Here is a 14,134-nt window from a genome sequence, read left to right as displayed (position 1 = left end):
TTCATTTGGCTTTTGGCATATTCCCAATATTTTCTTTTTGTCTTCTTTCATGGCGCCACTGGTATTGCCACCGAAGTGGTAAAGGGTATTGCAAGCGCCACTATTCGTGCAGTCATTAAACAGATAAAGGATGTTGTTGAGTTGGATCAAAGCCTTCAGCTTTTCAATTCTGACTTTGGCTATATGAATTCCATGTTGCTCGATATTGATCAACAATTCCAAGCTCAACAGAGAAGGCTGCCCGTGCCCATAGAACAGTGTTTGGGAAGGATGAGCGACGCCCTCAACGAGGGCCAACAACTCATCAGTCGTGCCGATCGACAACGAAGACGGTGGTTTGGATGCTACCTCCCCTGCAACCTCAAACTCTTTGCACAAATTAGAGATTGGAGGACCGGATTTGATAGACGCTTTCAAGAGTTTGTTAATGTCTTTTCGGTAGCTGCCAATACCCAGCACATTGTAGCCTGTGCACCGTCCCAGCCGGAGCTACTTCTTCAAGATGTACCGGACGTCATCGTAGGGTCGTCCATTGAATCTGCTCAGGTGAAGCTGCAGGCATGGCTTACAGAACCAGCTCATTCCCAAGCTCGCGTGATTGGCATATACGGCATGGCTGGTGTGGGCAAAACCTCCGTGCTCAAAGTAATTCACAACAATTACAAGGAGAAGGTGAGTGGTATATTTGATATTATCATTTGGCATACAGTTTCAATGTATAAATCTGAAGCGGAAGATGATAAGATTAAAGAGTTGCAATTTTCCATTGGCCACCAACTGCATTTACATCTCAAGGACTGTCCTACTCTTGATATAAGGAAGATGAAATTGTACGCCTCTCTAGAAAACAGTAGATTTCTTCTGATCTTGGACGACTTATGGAGTCCAATTGATCTGAATCAAGTAGGCATCAAATTTGGGGGTGATAAGGGCAGCAAAGTCCTCATATCCAGTCGCAGCAGCGATGTTATTAAAACAATGGCGGCAAGTGATCATTACTCCTTGAGGATGGAACCCCTGTCCCCAGAGCAAGGGTGGCAGCTATCAGCAGAAAAGCTTTCGCAAATGGGTTGCTCCTCGGAAGGAGAAGTGACTAGGAATTGCAAAAGACTATCTGTTAGTCACAATGATATTGAAGAGCTCCCCACGGATTTGGAATGCAGCACACAACTCCTGTGTTTGGTGTTAGCCAACTGCAATAAATTGACAAAGGTTCCAGCAGCATCATTTTCAAACATCAAGTCTCTCAAGGTTCTGGATCTATCTTGCACTTTAATAGCATCATTACCGACATCGGTGGGGCAACTTGGACAGCTTCAGTTTCTCAATCTGACTGGCTGCTATCTTCTGAAGGAATTGCCTGAAAGCATATGCGGCCTTTCTCGTCTTCAGTTTTTAAACCTTCGATGCTGTCATTCCCTGGTTTCTTTGCCAGACAAGATAGGAGATCTTCAAAGCTTAAAACATTTGAATTTTCAGACATGGGATTATGAAGACAGATCAACGGTGATTCCACGGGGTATCTTTGGACTCACTTCATTGACCAAATTGTGTTTGCCAAGGTGGAGGCCTGGTTGGGAAATTAGCAATATTCAAGATTTTAAAAATCTGTCAAATCTGTTGGAACTAACTATAGCAGTAAAACCTCATATATTCAGTGATTGTGATTGTGGGTGGTTGAAAAAGATGAGAAAATTACAGTTACAGTATGCCCAGGATGCAAATGCTAGGAGAGATGATGCTCCGGTGGATGATGTGGTGGAGGATGCAGCGATGGTAGATATTCTCCCTCCTCTCCAAAATATGAACGACTTGCGAAGCTTGTTTTTAAGTGGGTATCCGGGGAGAAGTTTGCCCAGTCATGTTCGCAAGTTGCCAAATTTGGAGGAGCTACATTTGCGGTTGTGCGCTGAACTAAGGGAGCTGCCTGTTTTGGAGATTGGTGGTGATAGTGCATCGGCCAGTTTTCCAATGTTAAAGAGGTTGAAGATATGGGATTGCCCGTTGCTTACCAGATTACCAATAGGAATAGAAAAATTATGTAACTTGAAAGAAATTAGGGGGGGAGAAAACTGGTGGTCCGCTCTAATTTGGGAGGACGAAGCTGCAAGACTGAAACTGCAACCATTATTTAACCACAGAATGTGGTAATGCTATAGGAGAATATTATTTGTGTACATGGTGATAATTTTAAGAGAATATTATTGGACTGTTACATTTTTATTGAGGAAAAAATAAATTATTTAAATGTTACTTTGAATTTCATTTTTTTCCTTTTTATGAAATACGTTTAATCTGTTCGCATGAAATATGTTGAATATGTTTTAATGTTTTTTTTTTTTTTTCAATTTTTAAATGAAATAAAATAAAATAAAAAATATTTTAATTATTAAATTAATTTAAGTAATTTAATGGAATATAATTTTATTATTATAATTTAAATAAATATATAAAATAAAATTAATTTATTATTAAAATTATTTTTAAACTAATAAATATATGCGATATCATTTCTATATATGTTTTTTTTATTATTATACACTTTCATTAATACCATAAAATAAATTCAAAATATCGAAGTTTTATTGTTAATAAATGTTATCATATCTACAAACTTTTTTTAAACACTACGGTGCCTAAGTTCTGGCCTCAATCTTCTCAATATACATAGAATGCTGTAAAACATGGTCAATGTGCTCTCTTATAAGAGAAGTATTTTTTAAAAAAAATAAGTCAATATTATAAATTTTTAATATAAACATATAGAATATATTTTATGAATTTCGTTTAAATATTGACGTTATGCTTAAAACAAATATGAACTCTGTCATTAAGAGTATATTATGCTGTCAAGAACTGTCTGATTGGTGGAAAGAAAGTAACACTATGTCAAATACCTCACATAAGCATAAAGCTCAACACAGCCCCGATTTTTTTCAAAAGAAAAGGGAATTGCCATACTGCAACTACAATACTACAAACGCAATGATGGATGGGTGAACTTTTTTAAATTGTTTTCATATGTGATAATTATTGGCGTTCGAATTTTAAGACTAAGAACTGATATAATTTAAAGATAGATATGTTAAAAATTAAATCGTTAATATTAATATATTAAAATAATTTTTTCTTCTTTGTTTTTAGATTTTCTAATGGGGATTTTTTTTTTTCTTTAAATTTATTTATTTATTTTACCATAGTATTATGCATGGTAAATTACAAAATTTAATTGACGAATTTCAACAATTTACAAATGCAAATTTTCAAACAATAGAAATAGTTTTTCCCTCTCCAAACAACAACAATAGTTTTTTTTTCAAGGCGTGTACAAACCAATGATAATTTCTAAGAAAGAGTTAGTGGCAATGCAAATTTAGAGAGATGATTAGAGATATTTACACAATGAATTTAAAGATGATGTAAAATGATGGAACCTAGGAAAACGAGTTGACTTTCCAAACATATAATTCTTATTTATAGAAATTGTGTCTAACTTTTTATCACTCAAAATTTCTAGAAGTTATCAAAAGAAGGAAGAAACCGAGGTAACCACAAACGAATCTTTTAAGTATAGGCTCTAGCCAACCTATGACCCAGAGAGGGCTCTCTCTATATAATTTAGCTTTGTTTTACTGGGATTTTAGGCTAGTTCTTAATGTTCATTGGGGTTTTGGTTTTGAATTGAAGGTTGGGTGGTGGAATTCTTGGAACAAATGGATAGAGCAAGGTCTTTAAGCCATTGGGCTATGGAGTCAACAAATGGATAGCAGAACTGGATCAACTCATTAAAGGGAATGTTCGCAGGGCACGCTAGCAAAGTAAAGTGCAAATCTTTAGGTCAAAGGGGTGAAATGATCCTAACCAGGGTGAGAGAGCACTTAAGAATCCTCAAACTAGGGTTAAAATGAAGAACATAGGATAATCATGAACAAAGGGCAATTAAGAATCCTTTGCTATAGATCACAAGGAACTACCTAAACTAAGGAGCAATCAAGAATTCCTTAACTTAGATTTGTGAAGAAAACATTCAATATGCATAACAGTCAAGACAGAGTGCAGTTAAGCAATTTTTGAGATATCATTCCATGTTATAGCATTCAGATTTTTAGAGATACAAGTAAGACTGTGGAAAAAACTAAAAAAAAAATAGCATTGAACGTGAGAGAATACTTATTTGAACTTTGATTTACACAAGAATCCAGTGAAATATCTGATCTTTATTCCTTGATCCAGCTGGCTGATCCAGTCATTGATACAAAAGAATTTCATACTTAAGAGCAATAAGTCTATAACAATGTTTTGGAATCCACCCTACATACTTCGATTTGTGAAGCATTTATACAAATATTATTTACAAAATATCTCAAAACAACTTGAGATTTAATCTAGGAAATACAAATATCTTCTTGCAAGAAGATAGAGATAGCTATTGAATTGTTTCATGTTGTCCCTTTTATTATGGTTGTGTTGGCCTTTATCGTTGAAGTGTAACCCTTTATAATGGCCTGTTGTTGTAGTGTTTCACGCTAGAGTCTTCTTTAACTTTTACCTTTCAGATGATACTCTTTGACCCCGATGTGTTGTCCTTACATGTTTACATGGTTGTCCTGTTTTTACTGTGTAGTAACCTTTTGCTGTAAATTTATCACAGTAAATCAGCCATCGTCTCCCACCATTCTGCATTAGGTAATTTTACATTTATCATTCTCCTGTAGATTTCATCAGCTTCAGTATATTTGGCAAAATTGGGCTTGGGGAGGAATAAATGTTTGATCTCATGCTCCAGGAAAAACAAGTTTTTAAATGTGTTGTACAAAACTTTGCCTTTTGGCAATGCTTTTATGGATGAAGAGCTGGCTTGTTCCTTAGCCAACTTTCTGAGTCTATCACCATAATCCAACAGTGTCATGAGTTTGTCATTAATAACTATAGGACTGGGCAAAGCTTTTTCCCTCAAAATCTGGAATTTAGCCATGAACCTATCAATAGCTATTTGCATATTGTGGCACTTTTCCTTTAAGTCAAGCATAAGGTTTCTTTTGGAAAGGACCTTCCTTATTTCCAAAATGGTCTCAATCCTATATTCTATATTTAGCTCATGGAGCTCATATCTATTCTTTCTCTTGAGGAAGTGGATGAGTCTATTGGCATCCTCTGGCTTATCTCCCAACTCCTCCTTCACTTTCTGGATAGCTTCTGTAGCTATCTTAACTAACTCTGTTTGTTCAAAAATAACCTGGATTGATGGCCAAATATCATTGACAGAGTCAATGATATTGGCCCACAACATTTCCTTGGTTTGCCCAAGTGGTTTCTCCAGTGTTAAGTCTTTCTCTAAAACTTTGATCCTCTCACTCATCCTCTGGAAATTTTTGTGCTTCTTCTTTCTACTTCAGTTGGGCAACTTTGTAGTTAGTTTCCAAACTTGCAACATTTTCTCTTAACCTGTTCATTTCAGTAGCCTGGATAGACATCTCTTCCATGGCTTTGACTAGTTCTGTTGCTTTCTCTCCTGATGCACTTGCTGCTGATGTAGATTTTGTTGTTGCTGGCAAGGCTGTTGCAAGTGGAGCTGTAGGATTCAAAGAAACTGCTAGTGTGGATGGCACTACTGTGGAGATTGTAGGGACCACATTTGTTGAAGAAGTGGCCAGATTTGCTTGTTTTAATTGGATTAAAGCATCCAATTCCTTTTCTGTCTCTTTTAGTTGATCATTCAGCTTTAAGACTAAGTCTGTGAGTTCTTCATGCCCTGTTGGGCTTCAAGAACTTCCAATGTTTGTGGATGTTGTAGCTGAGGTATTTTTAGCTGTTTTTTCAATGCAGCTATATCATCGTTCTTCTTTTTAATGAGCTGCTCTGCAGCTTTTATATCCTTGGGATCGTGTCCCAATTCAATCACTAAGTCCTCTAAGGACTTGATCCTAGTGTCCTTGGCTTGTGAGGAGGTCTTCTCTAACTGAAATTGTGTTGAAATGTTATTTAGAGAGTTTTGTAGCTGATGAGCAGCTATGGCTTTACCTGTCAGGGTGGAGTATATCATTTCTCTAGCCTGTTTGTGTAGTTCAATCTGGTCTATGGGATGAATATCCCTTGCCAACACTTCAAAGTCTACCTTCTTGAAATCAGACGATGTCTTTGGCTGCTGGGTTGTAGGCTGTATGAATGACATCTGCAGCTTCCCCTCTTTAATGTCAAAGGCTGAGATTAGCCGTGTTTGATTGGTGGGAGTAAGCTTCAGGTACTAAGCATATGTTTGGGCCTTAAGCCTCTTATTTCTAGCTATGATTTCCTTGTATCTTTCCTTGATATCTTGGTCTTTGTATGTAGGCATTCTAAAGGAAGACACTTCAACACTAAGAAGCCTTTCCAACATCTGAGTTTGTGATGTGGAAGGCTCTTGCCTACCTTTAGATGGAGTGGTAGGCCTGCTTCTGTTTACCTCTGTGTTGGTAACCTGAGCTGAATCTTCAGTGTATTCCTACTCAGAGGTTGGATTTAGCCTTTGCCTCTTGTTTGATTCCTGTTGCAAATCAGAGGTGTCCATTCCTGAAGTGGAAGCCCCCTCTCTGTTTCTTTTTGGGATCTTCTCCTCATTCTGAGGAGTCTGCATGACTGGAGGGGTACTCATGGTTCTTTCTGGTTGGTCTGATTGCTCTGATACCTGGAATTGGGTGAAATTGACTGTTACTCGTAGTTGATGGAGGCTATAAAGGTTCGTACGATTCTGGTATGGACTGATGGATGAGCTGGGCTGTCTGCAGTGTCTATGGAGCAGTGGAGGAGGTCTGTGACCAAATTAGCTGGTTGCAGGGATCGCGACGACTTTTCTGATTTGTCAATGGCAATTGTGCGAAAAGAGTGAAAAGAGGGGTAAACGGGCTTTTATAGCGAAAACAATTATTTTTTAGCGAGTTCATTGATTGATGAACAGTGGCGATTGTTCAGTTAGATAGGGGAAGTGGTTTAGGAGGGCCATCGCACCGCTTTTGTGGTGCGGGCGGTATTTGGGAGGGGTCGCCCGATTCCACTTATCGTTTGACACGTAGCGTCGGGGGTCAGGGGAAAACCGCCTTATCGGGCAGGTAAAGGATGGACATCGGGCACGGCCGATATGATCACGGGCCATTGGATGAGGGGGAGGGATAATCAACGGTGATCGGGAGGCGAAGCTGTGCGACGATTTACACAGAAAGTTTTTTTTTTTGGGGGGGGGGGGGGCATGGGTATAATCACCGGCGGTATAGGATTAGTTTAACACTTAATCTCCTCGGGGGCGCTTTAATACAGGCTTAAAGACTGTGGGCAGGGTTTTAATATATTTGTGGGATATGGGGTAGTAATATAGTTTATAAATAAACTAAGGGGTGGGGTTAATTTATATAAAGAAGTTAAATATATACGGGACAATGGGTTTTTTCAGAAATTTATATAATAAAGTTAAAAAAGTTAATATGTGGTGAAATGAGTGGAAGGGGTATTGTACTTAGATATATGAAATATTATGCGCGTTCCATACACTTAGTACTTTAGGATAAATGTATTTGGTGGGTTTTTTGCATAAAACATGTTTATAAAGGGGTTTTCCTAGGCAAAAGAACTTAACCTTAGGAAAAGGGGTTTTGTGAGGGGGATGAATGAATTATAAGGGAGTTTGACACCTTTCCTTCTTAAGTCATCAAGCCGAGGATCCAATCCCACCAGAAGTCAGAGAAATTCTCTTAGCCTCTTTGACTTAAAGAACTATAGGTATTAATGTTTTTATTGTGAAAGGGAAGTTAGTGAGTGTCATATGGGTTAAAATGAATGAGGGGATGTTAGGTAAACCAAATTGTGAACCATTGTTTTTTCTTTGTCCTCTACTTATGCATTTTTGAAAATTGCATTTAAGATGATGACATAAGTGCATTTCTATAATCACATGATATTTCTGCAACCTTTTTACTACTTACCCCCTTACTCATCCTACCATTTTTTCTTCACTTTATTTGAGTGCATTTAGGCTAGCAAACCCTTATCAATATTTTTCTTTTCTTTACAAACTAAACTATCTAATTCTAACCTTATATCCTCCAAGGGCTCAGATTAAACTGACGAGCTCTACCTATCTAATGATCTGCCAAGATTACACTGTTTGGTCAGATTTATTCACTACCTATAAACATAAAATTCAAAGCATGAAATAGCCAAGTTTAAACATTTTGACTATCATGGATTGTGGCATGAGTAACAGGCTGCACACAATCATTTATTATGCATAAAAAGTAAATAGTAGTGGCACTTTGACTTGCACACTTTCATGGTCTCTTTTTGTCTTTTTGGGTTCATATATTTTCATTTTTTTTGACCTTTTTCATTCTTTTTGTCCTTTGATTATTCTTTTAGGACATACCCTTTTTACATTTTTTAATTTTTTAATATGGAAAACATTTGTAGAAAGAAAAGGTATGTACAATATTACAAGGTTTAACCTTAGTCATTCAAAATTATGACTCCTATTGGTATAGGAACCTAACAGTGGCTCCACTTGGGGATGGCATTTCCTGGTGAAATGTCAAGAACTTTGTAGATCAATAGCCTTTGAATTGCTGTTGATGTTACCTTGCTATATTTCTCCTCTATGTCTATGCATTATTGATACTTATGATAGTAAATCCTTAAAGCTTAGGGCCTTCTCTTTAGGCTTCAACTTCAAAAATCACCATCCAATCCAGACTAAACCTTTTGAAGAAATGAAATATGTACAATGGGAAATAAAAATCAGTAGTTAGGTTCAAAATAGTGTTTGAGCATTCAACCATTCACTGGTCCACCTTCTACTTCTGTACCATCCATTTCCCTTAGGAAGAAAGCATTATTACCTCTAAAAGCATAAATGACATATGGGCATTTCCATAGGAAATCAAATTTCCCATGTTTACCTTTATCTTCCCTCCTTGAATCCCACTTTAGGACTTTGTCACCAAGGTAGAAATCTTTAGCCTTGGTTCTTTTGTCAAAAATCTTTTTAATCCTTTCCTGCACAACCTGAGATCTGATGTATACTTCCTCCCTGGTTTGTTGAAGATGAATTGTTTGGTTGATTCTTCTTTGGATACTATTTGGTTCAACCTGCAATTCTTGAAGCAACTTCATCACTGGTGTTCCCAAGGAGGATGGAAAAATAGCTTCCATCCCATAGACTAGTTGATAGGGAGAAGTACCAATTGATTTCTTAGTGGTTAGTCTGTCTACCCATAAGGCATTGACTAGATTTTTGTTCCATGTTTTCTTATTATCCTCTAACAACTTTTTGATGATGTTCACCAGACTTTTGTTTGAGGATTCTACCAATCCATTTCCTTGAGGATAATAAGTTGTGGAATGGCCCAGGGTTATATGATACTTGTTGCAGAAATCTATCATTCTTTTGGATTTAAAGGCTGTTGCATTATCAATAATTATCTTATTTGGACATCCAAATCTTGATAGAATGTTGGTTTCAAGGAAGGTTATGATAACAGTGTCAGTGGCTTGCCTTGAAGGTATGGCCTCTATCCATTTTGTGAAATAGTTTGTGGCAGTGAGGATCCATTTGTGTTGGGCAGAGGAAGGTGGGTGGATTTCACCAATGAAGTCTAAACCCCATTGTTGAAAAGGTGTTTCAGCAAAGATTGGCTTGAGGGGTAAAGGTAAAAGCTTTTTCTTTCCCTCAAAAATTTGACATTTGTGACAGGAGGTCACATATTTCTTTACATCAGAAAACAAGGTAGGCCAGTAGAAACCAGCTCTAAGAATTTTATCAGCAGTGGTTTTCCAGTAAAGGTGTCCTCCACAATCACCTGCATGAAATTCTTGTAATACTTTGTCAGATTCATCTTTTAATAAGTAGTTGAGAAGAATACCTTCATGATTTCTCCAAAACAAAGCATTGTCTAATATACAAAATTTTAAGGATTTCATCTTTAAAAATCTGCTTTTGGTCTTAGATAATTTAGGAGGAGCTTGTAAATTCAGTAAAACATAAATGATATCAACATACCATGGTGATTCAATAAAGGCCTGACTGATTAGTGGAGTCGCCATCTCTTCTTCATTATCTATTTGTGCAATAAAGTTTATATCCAGGGCCTGACAGTTTGATTCAACCATGAGCTTGGCTAAACCTTGGCCCTTGATTAACTTAGTTGGTTTGATTTCTATATCATATTCTAGAATAGTAGCAATCCATTTTCCCCTCTTTCCATCTAGACCATCTTGAGTTAGGTTGTCCTTGACTACTGAATTAGGAACACAAGCTACTATATGAGAATATAAAATGTATACCCTAAAATCCTTGATAGCTTTGACCAAAGAAAAGGCTTGTTTTTCCATTATGTTATATTTTAAGGGGGCATCTCTCAAGGATTTGCTAAAGAAAGCAATAGGTTGTTCATAGCCCTAGTCATTTTTCTGTAGTAAAACTGCAGCAATTGTGTGCTTAGAAGCAAAGGAAAATAAGATGAAATCTCTGTCAAATTTTGGGCTGATCAAAACTGGTGTTTTAGTTAAGGCTAGTTTAATGTCTTCAAAGGATTTCTTAGCCTCAACAGTCCATTTTATGGTCAAATCTTTTTTCAACATATTGTTTAGTGATCTAATTAATTCTGCTAGATTAGAAATAAATCTTCTAAGAAAGTTAATTTTCCCTAAGAAAGCTTGTAATTCCCTAATGTTCCTTGGATGTTGTATCTGTAAGATGGCTTCTATTCTTGTAGGGTCTATTCGGATACCATATTTTGAGATTATATGACCTAATAACTTTCCTTCTTCTAACCCAAATAAAGACTTCTTGGGGTTCAAAAAAATTCCATACTTCCTGCATTTACTAAAAACCTGCCTCAGATGATCCAAATGTTGATTATCAGATTTTGAAAACATAGTAATGTCATCTAGATATATCACAAGGAAATCATGAATTTCTTTGGCAAAGGATATATCCATAGCCATTTGGAAAGTGGCTCCTACATTCATTAGTCCAAAAGGCATTTTCACATACATGAATGTGCCCCAAGGAGTAGTAAAGGCAGTTTTGGCTTGGTCATCAGGATGAACTAAGATCTGATTGTAACCAGAAAACCCATCCAATAATGAGATTCTGGTCGATCCAACTACCCTTTGTAAAATATGATCCATTTTGGGGAGAGGGTAATTGTCTTTAAGTGATACTTTGTTGAGGTTTCTAAGGTCCACACAGAGTCTGATCTCGCCAGTTTTCTTCCTAGTTGGCACCAAGTTTGAAACCCAATCAGAAAATCTGATTGGTGCAATTATTTTAGCATCATACATTCTCTGGATTTCCTTTTCAATTGAAGGTAATAGGACAGGATTAATCCTTCTAAGTTTTTGTCTGAAAGGTTTTTGATTTTCTTTTATAGGGATTGTGTGTTGTATGATGTTGGTGTCATAGGACTTGAGGTCCTCATAACTCCAAGCAAAGACATCTTGAAATTCTTTTAATAACTCAATGTATTTCACTTTTTCAGTTGGAGGTAGTGATTTTGAAAGTTTGATCAATTTTGGATTTTCATCAGTGCCTATATTACACTCCTCTATATCAGATTTCAAAGGTTCCATTTTAGGCTTCCTAGGAACATCATTTGAATCAAACAAATCTTCCAAAGGGGTTAATCCCTTAGGTAAGAAATTGTCTTTGAGATTGATTACTTCAGTGTCTTCATTAATTATTTCATCAATCTCAACTTGCTTTAGGTTTTCTACATCTGATTTTGTAAATTTAGTGGGATGAAATCTATCTATTTCTTCACCTTCTATCTCATTTATTTCTATTTTATCTTTAGTGTTAGGATCTATTGATGTGTCAGTATCTATATTGCTATTTACAAACTCTTCTTCTAAGATTAAAAAATTGTTTATCTGTTTGTCATTAGAAAATATTTGCCAGTTCTTCAAATTATCTGGGATTGCAGGTCTGTGCCTAACTTCAATAGTGTACTGATGGTTAGGTTGAAAGGGTAACTTGCAGGTGCTGGCAAACATTGCTAAACTATGAGCCTGCATATTATGTTTTCTAGGAATTACAACAAGCTTGGTTTCTAAGAAAGTGTTTAGTATTTCTACAATGGTTCCTCTATAACAACTTAATCTAGGGTCTTTGGTCATATATACAACATCAATTTGTTTTATAACCAGTTCAGAGTCTCCCATGACAGAAACTCTTTTAGCTCCTAGATTTCTAACTAATTTAAGGCCTAAAATTAGTGCTTCATACTCGGCCATATTGTTAGTGCATTTAAAATTTAGTTTGTATGCATGGCCTTCTGAGTGATTATTCTCCAGATTATATATCCAAACTCCTGCTCCTGCTCCAAACTTATTTACTGATCCATCAAATTCAAGATGCCACAATATCTCATGTTCATAATTTTCATCGTCTGGTGCAACAAACTTTTCCTTATTTTGACTACCTTGTTTAGTGGAAAGTTCTAAAGTTTGGATAGTTTCCTCTTGTCTTGAAACTGCAATTTCTTTTGGTTCTGTATCAATACTATCTAAAATAGTTTCTTGTGTTTGATCAACATTATACATGATAAAGGAATCAATTTCTAAATGTACGGAGTAGATAGGAAAGTTTTGAGGCCGATCCTAGCTACTTACCATGTATTTCATTAAAGTTTCTCGGTACAGCTTCTTGGGTTGTCCAAAAACAGAGATTGTTTCATATGACATATCAAGTTGTAAAGATCCCTGAAGTTTGGCTCCCCATGATCTGGATAACAACATGCCATACTTCGGTGGGATGTCAGCAACCACAATATCCATCAGGATGCTTTTGGCAGGATATTGAACTAAGGTAACACACAGGTCTTTAATCAATCCTAGACACTTTACTTGACTTGAGTCAAATGAGAATAAGTCCTTGTAAGGTCTTGTAATGTCTAGGTTCAATTTCTCCATTACTGATTTGGGCATTAAGTTGTGGGAGGCCCCAAAATCCAACATTGCATTATGAATAATTTTTTCATGGATGCCAAGGCTAATGTAGAAAGGTGGTATTCCTCCTTCTAGTGGTTTTCCATTAACATCAGGACCAAATATAAGTTCTGGCTGGTCATCAAACAGGTTGACCAAATCCTCATTTTCAACAATGTTTAAAGTCTGGTTTATCTGTGTCTTGTAGGTTTCATTCTTGATTAGTTCTGTTAAAGGGACTGAAATCTTTAGCTTAGCTACCTCTGCTCCCAAATTGAATGGCAAAGGGGCTTTTTCTATTTGAGGGTTTGGAATTTTCACAGTAGGGATTTGGGTGGGATGGTCTTCTTTTCCCCTATTGGGGACCTCTTTTTGTTGGTTTTCAAGTCTGGTGTTTTGAGGTGTGTCCACTGGTTTTTTAGGGGGAATTGAAGTGGATGGTTGATCATCAGAAGGTTGATTAGGGGTTATATCTACAATGGTGGGGCTAGAAGGATTCTGGTTTTGTCTGGGGAGAATCTGGAGGATTTTAGAAACCGGGGCTTCTTTGATTTTCTTGGGTTGATTTGACACTGTTTTCTTGGTTTGATCAAGGATATCAGAGTTCTTTTTACTCCTTAGGTTATACTGTTTATGCACTTCAAAAATGGCAGAATCATATCCTTGTTTATAATCAAATGACTCTCCGGACTGGATTTGCAATTGCTGCAGCATATGTAGTTCCTGCTCATCTTGGGTTAGGAAAACAGTATCCTCATCATCTAATCCCATCAGATTAATCTGTGTATCTTGTTCTAGATCATCAGGCTGAGATGTTTCTGCATAATTTTCTTGAAAAGGAGGCCTAATATTCTGATCAGGTCCATTTTTTCCAGTGTTTTGGTTTTTCCTAAAATTTGGGTTTCTAACTGGAGGTGCTTGTTGGTTATCCCATTGAGGTTTCCTCTCCATATTGTCTAATCTATCCACTAGTTTCTCCATACTTTTGGCTAAACTATCTATTTTGAGGTCAGATGGTGAAGCTTCATCTTTTGAAGATCCTCTTCTTTCATTCCTAACTCTGGCTCTTTTAGCTAACAAATTAGCTTCTACACTAACTGCTACACTTTTCATTTCCTCTAAGGTTGGGGGGTTTCGTTCCCTGAGCTGGTATGCCATGTCTGTGTCAAAACCATCAGGAAAC

Source organism: Pinus tabuliformis, chromosome 4_1 (assembly GCF_031772625.1).
Source record: "Pinus tabuliformis cultivar Carrire ecotype Pingquan chromosome 4_1, CPIR1, whole genome shotgun sequence".
Classification (NCBI taxonomy): domain Eukaryota; kingdom Viridiplantae; phylum Streptophyta; class Pinopsida; order Pinales; family Pinaceae; genus Pinus; species Pinus tabuliformis.
The sequence above is the reverse complement of the archived record's forward strand: the minus strand, read 5'-3'. Positions refer to the sequence as shown.